General features: G+C 34.0%; 1 non-coding gene across 1 annotated transcript; it reads left to right on the plus strand.

Annotated features, from left to right (window-relative positions):
- Window positions 1-412: 412 nt before the first annotated feature.
- TRNAI-UAU (transfer RNA isoleucine (anticodon UAU)) lies at window positions 413-505 on the plus strand. Its single transcript is given in 2 exon segments — window positions 413-450; window positions 470-505. It is a non-coding gene; the product is annotated as a tRNA-Ile (tRNA).
- The last annotated feature ends 6912 nt before the right edge of the window (window positions 506-7417 follow it).

Here is a 7417-nt window from a genome sequence, read left to right on the forward strand (position 1 = left end):
GAGCACATGTGAGATTTAAATTATTTTTATTTAAAGATGCTGCATTTTTTGGTATTGTAGTGTATATTTTCCCTATGCAACATTAAAGTTATATATATTTATAGCAAATATTATTTAAGATAAATAAACAGGAATTATTTTACAATTTTGATAATATTGAACTGTACAACAATGGCATGAATTCATTGCAATATACACCTACGGATACATAAAACTGGGCAATAACACAAATGCACAATATAATTGATTACCTTATGATTAGAATATTACTTTTATTAGGTACTTTAGTATTGGGTGCAGTAGTTTAGTGGATTTAAAAAGTAACTAATTTAAAATTAATAAACCAAGTCAATTTACTTAGTCAACTCGATTCTAAAATCACTCAACTAAAAATAATGCACATTGACCATGCGCTCCTGTGGCGCAATCGGTCAGCGCGCGGTACTTATAAGACAGTATCTGTTGAGCAATGCTGAGGTTGTGAGTTCAAGCCTCACCTGGAGCAAATGTAACTTTTTTTCTAATGTCATCAGTTAATGATTATCATCTGCTACCTGAACATCCTGAAATGAAGGCAGAAAAAAAAACACAAACATGACTGTTTTTAAGGTACCAGTACACACATCTGCTTTGGTTCATATGCACTGTAAACATTACTTTAGTTAGTCAACAAAATAGAATGCAAAAGACTACCTCTTTATTGGTAAAAGAGTTGCATCAATCTGTTTTGCTGCAATGTAACATTAGGGTCCACACTATTAGGTCTGGTTAGTATAATCACATTTCATGCTGGGATTTGTAAAGCAAAGAACACAAATAAATGGCTTTCCTATATCGCAACAATTAATGATTATACTAATGAAAAAATCAGTTTCACACAAAGATGTTACTAAGCCCCAGTGGCCTAATGGATAAGGCACTGGCCTTCTAAGCTGGTGATTATGGTTTCAAGTTATCTGGGGTGATAGGCTTTATTTTATCCATATAATTACAGGAGATGTTCCATTTATTCTTGCTTGATACTGCACAAATGGCTCCACCAGAAACTTTTATCTGCTTAACAATCCGGTACTATTCAGCTTGCAAATTTATGGCCCAGTATCTAAAAGCAGACATTTATCCTAATGACATTGTGGATTAGTTTCCGGATAAGTTTACTATCACCTTAGACAGTGGCTTCAAGTCCCATCTAGGATGCATGTTCCTTTGTTGCTCATTCTCATTCTAGAAGTTATGCTTTTTTTCAATGCAGGTGACTGTCTTAATGGTATTGCATGAAATCCATATATACCAAAACATACCTATTAAGTTTTAATTGCAATTTAATATCAGAGTGGCTACAAAATAACAATGTCTATGGCAATTGCTGATGGGTTTCTAGAAGTCCTTTCATCCATGTCATCAAAAGGGTAATTTTCTGCATTTTATATTTCTTTGGACACTGACTTTACTGACAATTTAGGTGCTACAGACCAAAAAAACAATGTTTACCTTTAAATATAGAGCACATGTGAGATTTAACTTATTTTTATTTAAAGATGCTGCATTTTTTGGTATTGTAGTGTATATTTTCCCTATGCAACATTAAAGTTACATATATCTATAGCAAATATTATTTAAGATAAATAAACAGGAATTATTTTACAATTTTGATAATATTGAACTGTACAACAATGGCATGAATTCATTGCAATATACACCTATGGATACCTAAAACTGGGCAATAACACAAATGCACAATATAATTGATTACCTTATGATTAGAATATTACTTTTATTAGGTACTTTAGTATTGGGTGCAGTAGTTTAGTGGATTTATAAAGTAACTAATTTAAAATTAATAAACCAAGTTAATTTACTTAGTCAACTCGATTCTAAAATCACTCAACTAAAAATAATGTGCTTTCACCATGCGCTCCTGTGGTGCAATCAGTCAGCGCACGGTATTTATAAGACAGTATCTGTTGAGCAATGCCGAGGCTGTGAATTCAAGCCTCACCTGGAGCAAAAGTATTTTTTTTCTAATGTCATCAGTTAATGATTATCATCTGCTACCTGAACATCCTGATATGAAGGCAGAAAAAAAAACACAAACATGACTGTTTTTAAGGTACCAGTACACACATCTGCTTTGGTTCATATGCACTGTAAACATTACTTTAGTTAGTCAACAAAATAGAATGCAAAAGACTACCTCTTTATTGGTAAAAGAGTTGCATCAATCTGTTTTGCTGCAATGTAACATGAGGGTCCACACTATTAGGTCTGGTTAGTATAATCACATTTCATGCTGGGATTTGTAAAGCAAAGAACACAAATAAACGGCTTTCCTATATCGCAACAATTAATGATTATACTAATGAAAAAATCAGTTTCACACAAAGATGTTACTAAGCCCCAGTGGCCTAATGGATAAGGCACTTGCCTCCTAAGCTGGTGATTGTGGTTTCAAGTTATCTGGGGTGATAGGCTTTTTCATCCATATAATTACTGGAGATGTTCCATTTATTCTTGCTTGATACTGCACAAATGGCTCCACCAGAAACTTTTATCTGCTTAACAATCCGGTACTGTTCAGCTTGCAAATTTATGGCCCAGTATCTAAAAGCAGACATTTATCCTAATGACATTGTGGATTAGTTTCCGGATAAGTTTACTATCACCTGGGACAGTGGCTTCAAGTCCCATCTAGGATGCATGTTCCTTTGTTGCTCATTCTCATTCTAGAAGTTATGCTTTTTGCAATGCAGGTGACTGTCTTAATGGTATTGCATGAAATCCATATATACCAAAACATACCTATTAAGTTTTAATTGCAATTTAATATCAGAGTGGCTACAAAATAACAATGTCTATGGAAATTGCTGATGGGTTTCTTGAAGTCCTTTCATCCATGTCATCAAAAGGGTAATTTTCTGCATTTTATATTTCTTTGGACACTGACTTTACTGACAATTTAGGTGCTACAGACAAAAAAAACAATGTTTACCTTTAAATATATAGCACATGTGAGATTTAACTTATTTTTATTTAAAGATACTGCATTTTTTGGTATTATAGTGTATATTTTCCCTATGCAACATTAAAGTTACATATATCTATAACAAATATTATTTAAGATAAATAAACAGGAATTATTTAACAATTTTGATAATATTGAACTGTACAACAATGGCATGATTTCATTGCAATATACACCTATGGATACATAAAACTGGGCAATAACACAAATGCACAATATAATTGATTACCTTATGATTAGAATATTACTTTTATTAGGTACTTTAGTATTGGGTGCAGTAGTTTAGTGGATTTAAAAAGTAACTAATTTAAAATTAATAAACCAAGTTAATTTACTTAGTCAACTCGATTCTAAAATCACTCAACTAAAAATAATGTGCTTTCACCATGCGATCCTGTGGTGCAATCAGTCAGCGCACGGTATTTATAAGACAGTATCTGTTGAGCAATGCCGAGGCTGTGAATTCAAGCCTCACCTGGAGCAAAAGTATTTTTTTTCTAATGTCATCAGTTAATGATTATCATCTGCTACCTGAACATCCTGATATGAAGGCAGAAAAAAAAACACAAACATGACTGTTTTTAAGGTACCAGTACACACATCTGCTTTGGTTGATATGCACTGTAAACATTACTTTAGTTAGTCAACAAAATAGAATGCAAAAGACTTCCTCTTTATTAGTAAAAGAGTTGCATCAATCTGTTTTGCTGCAATGTAACATGAGGGTCCACACTATTAGGGCTGGTTAGTACAATCACATTTCATGCTGGGACTTGTAAAGAAAAGAACACAAATAAACGGCTTTCCTATATCGCAACAATTAATGATTATACTAATGAAAAAATCAGTTTCACACAAAGATGTTACTAAGCCCCACTGGCCTAATGGATAAGGCACTGGCCTCCTAAGCTGGTGATTGTGGTTTCAAGTTATCTGGGGTGATAGGCTTTATTTCATCCATATAATTACTGGAGATGTTCCTTTTATTCTTGCTTGATACTGCACAAATGGCTCCACCAGAAACTTTTATCTGCTTATCAATCCGGTACTATTCAGCTGGCAAAATTATGGCCCAGTATCTAAAAGCAGACATTTATCCTAATGACATTGTGGATTAGTTTCCATATAAGTTTACTTTCACCTTAGACAGTGGCTTCAAGTCCCATCTAGGATGCATGTTCCTTTGTTGCTCATTCTCATTCTAGAAGTTATACTTTTTTTCAATGCAGGTGACTGTCTTAATGGTATTGCATGAAATCCATATATACCAAAACATACCTATTAAGTTTTAATTGCAATTTAATATCAGAGTGGCTACAAAATAACAATGTCTATGGCAATTGCTGATGGGTTTCTTGAAGTCCTTTCATCCATGTCATCAAAAGGGTAATTTTCTGCATTTTATATTTCTTTGGACACTGACATTACTGACAATTTAGGTGCTACAGACCAAAAAACAATGTTTACCTTTAAATATAGAGCACATGTGAGATTTTACTTATTTTTATTTAAAGATACTGCATTTTTTGGTATTACACTGTGTATATTTTCCCTATGCGACATTAAAGTTACATATATCTATAGCAAATATTATTTAAGATAAATAAACACGAATGATTTTACAATTTTGATAATATTGAACTGTACAATAATGGCATGAATTCATTGCAATATACACCTAGGGATACATAAAACTGGGCAATAACACAAATGCACAATATAATTGATTACCTTATGATTAGAATATTACTTTTATTAGGTTCTTTAGTATTGGGTGCAGTAGTTTAGTGGATTTAAAAAGTAACTAATTTAAAATTAATAAACCAAGTTAATTTACTTAGTCAACTCGATTCTAAAATCACCCAACTAAAAATAATGTGCTTTCACCATGCGCTCCTGTGGTGCAATCGGTCAGCGCACGGTATTTATAAGACAGTAATAGAAGGGGATGCAGGGAAAGGGAGATACGTCGCACAGGCTATAATAAGTTTAATTTAATGTTAAACAGTATATGACAGAGCCACTAAGTACACTATAATATGAAGTATAAATACTAATATAGTAGAGTGGCGGTGCTCACTAGAGTCATATGCAGTGTAGTATGAACAAAAAGAAGAAAAAAAGGGAAACTCTTTACGTGAACACTCTTGATAAATATGGACTAAGGGGCAACTAGGAATATATATTAGCCCCTAAAACATAACTTTTAATAAGAGCGATTAAAATGATAGGTCATCTGTAAGCTGATGACCATATCTGACCCAGTTGAGACACTTAAATTCTAACACACATAGACAGGTACAACATATACCATAATACCACTTAAGTAGATCAATATTGTAATATTTTCATATAAAAAATAAAGAAGCAAATGTAGAATCCTCCTCAATGGCGAAATATAAAAATTGTAATACCGTAGGTAATTCAATAATTCGTAAGTCTACCACATATTAGTTTGTGCCCTTTTTAACACATCATTCATCTGACTTTTGTATGTGAAGTCAGAATAGAAAAAGTCAGAGCATAGGACTGCTACTCCTCATTCTACTTCTCTTCACCTCTGCTAATAGCTATCTATGAAGAGTGAGGGATTACCGGAGAGCAGGTTGCCCTTAGAAACAACAGATAAACAGGGACTTTACTCACATTTCATTTCTGCTTTTGGGTGTCATACTAGCGCATTGGACACCCAATGAGAGAACTACTCTAATGAGATTGCCCGCAGTTTAATAGAGTGAGAGAAACAGTGATAAACAGTAATCTTATTGTAAAAAATTCAATAGTGGGAAATCAATAGAGCACTCTATATGGTTCTCAGGTCTCTCTGATAATTGCTCGACATATTATGGGAATTGCTGTCCATACACTTCTGTTATTCATAAACACATCTAATAATGGGTCATCTGTGAATATAGAATAATTTCTTTAAGAAAAAATATAAGCCCAAATGTTTTCCTTAAACTACCTATTGTGGTAGCCAGTAATGTTGCAGAATAAGTTCTGCGGATTAGTACAGTCATAAATAAATACAGAAAAAGCATATATACAACACTATTAATCCCACGAACAGAGTGAGAAACCAGACAGCATATAATTATCTTTAGCCATCATAACGTATCACCAAAACATGTGTGGCTATACCTATAGATTGATGGATCCCATACAGAAATCAGTGGACCACTCAGATGAAATTGTTGGTCATATGACAAAATAAATAAAAGAGACACACATTACATATATGAAATTCAATACAAAATGTATTGACACACCCTGCATTATACTCAGGTCTCACTGATAATTATAAAACACAGTATGGAAAATGCTATTTGCATGTATCTCTGTCACTTACATATGTATTTCCTAACTACTCATCTGTTAATGTTGTTAGCTACCTATTCAGGCAGTCACAGACAGAGCACATGTGTTGTATAATTCATCCCCCTAACAAGGTAAAAGGCAATAGGGCATATAATGGTCTCTTGCCGTGATATAGCCTCTTATTTAAATGGACAAGGTCCTAAGATCTAAAGGTTTTTATAGCACAGTGATTCTTAGTTGCGTGTCCCTTGAACATATGTAGTGGTGCCTATAAGTTAATTTCATATTGAAATCAAATAAACACAGTTGTGGTGAAATCATGCAGTATATTAAAAGTGCTCTGTCAATGTAAAGAAATTATATAAGAGACACTAAAGTAAACATCAAGTATGTAGATCATACGTGGGTGCACAGCAAATGCAATCCTTGCTGTCCGGATTTATCTCACCGCGCGAGACTACTGCTCGAGAGCTGTTATATCCGGGTTCCAGTGAAGTGTCCTGTGGTGAGTGCAGGAGAATCCCTGCTGGGCACAAACTAGTGGTGCGGATGCCTCGTGCTGTATAGCCGCGGGCACCCGTTGCTTCCCCGACGCGCTTTTCGCCGTATGCTTGATCACGGAGGTGATCTAGGAAAGGGATTCCCTAGATAATATAGTGAAACGTATAAAAACTGACCAATGCCCTCGGTGCATAATTTGATTGACAGGCGAGGCAGCCTATGAATGTGGTCCTCAATTAGTCTGAGCACTAGAAAGCACTTGCTAGGTTAACCCTATGTTTACTATCCTGAAGTGCAATGATTTATAAAGCTAGATTCACATGGGGGGACAATAGTATAAACAAAAAATAATAAAAAATAAATAAATAAATAATATATTACTGTAGTCAAAGACATAATAATTTATGTACTAATAGATGACAGAAAAGCCTTGCAGCAGGTTGTAACCTACAAAGTGATAAACAAAATTGCACATGTATGTACAAATATAAGTATAACTATATATACACATACACAGGTACCCATATGTATGTACACACATGCATGCCTACACACACATATACAAACTAATTTATG

This window comes from Taudactylus pleione, unplaced genomic scaffold (genome assembly GCF_031769625.1).
Source record: "Taudactylus pleione unplaced genomic scaffold, aTauple2 ptg000473l, whole genome shotgun sequence".
In the NCBI taxonomy this organism is placed as follows: domain Eukaryota; kingdom Metazoa; phylum Chordata; class Amphibia; order Anura; family Myobatrachidae; genus Taudactylus; species Taudactylus pleione.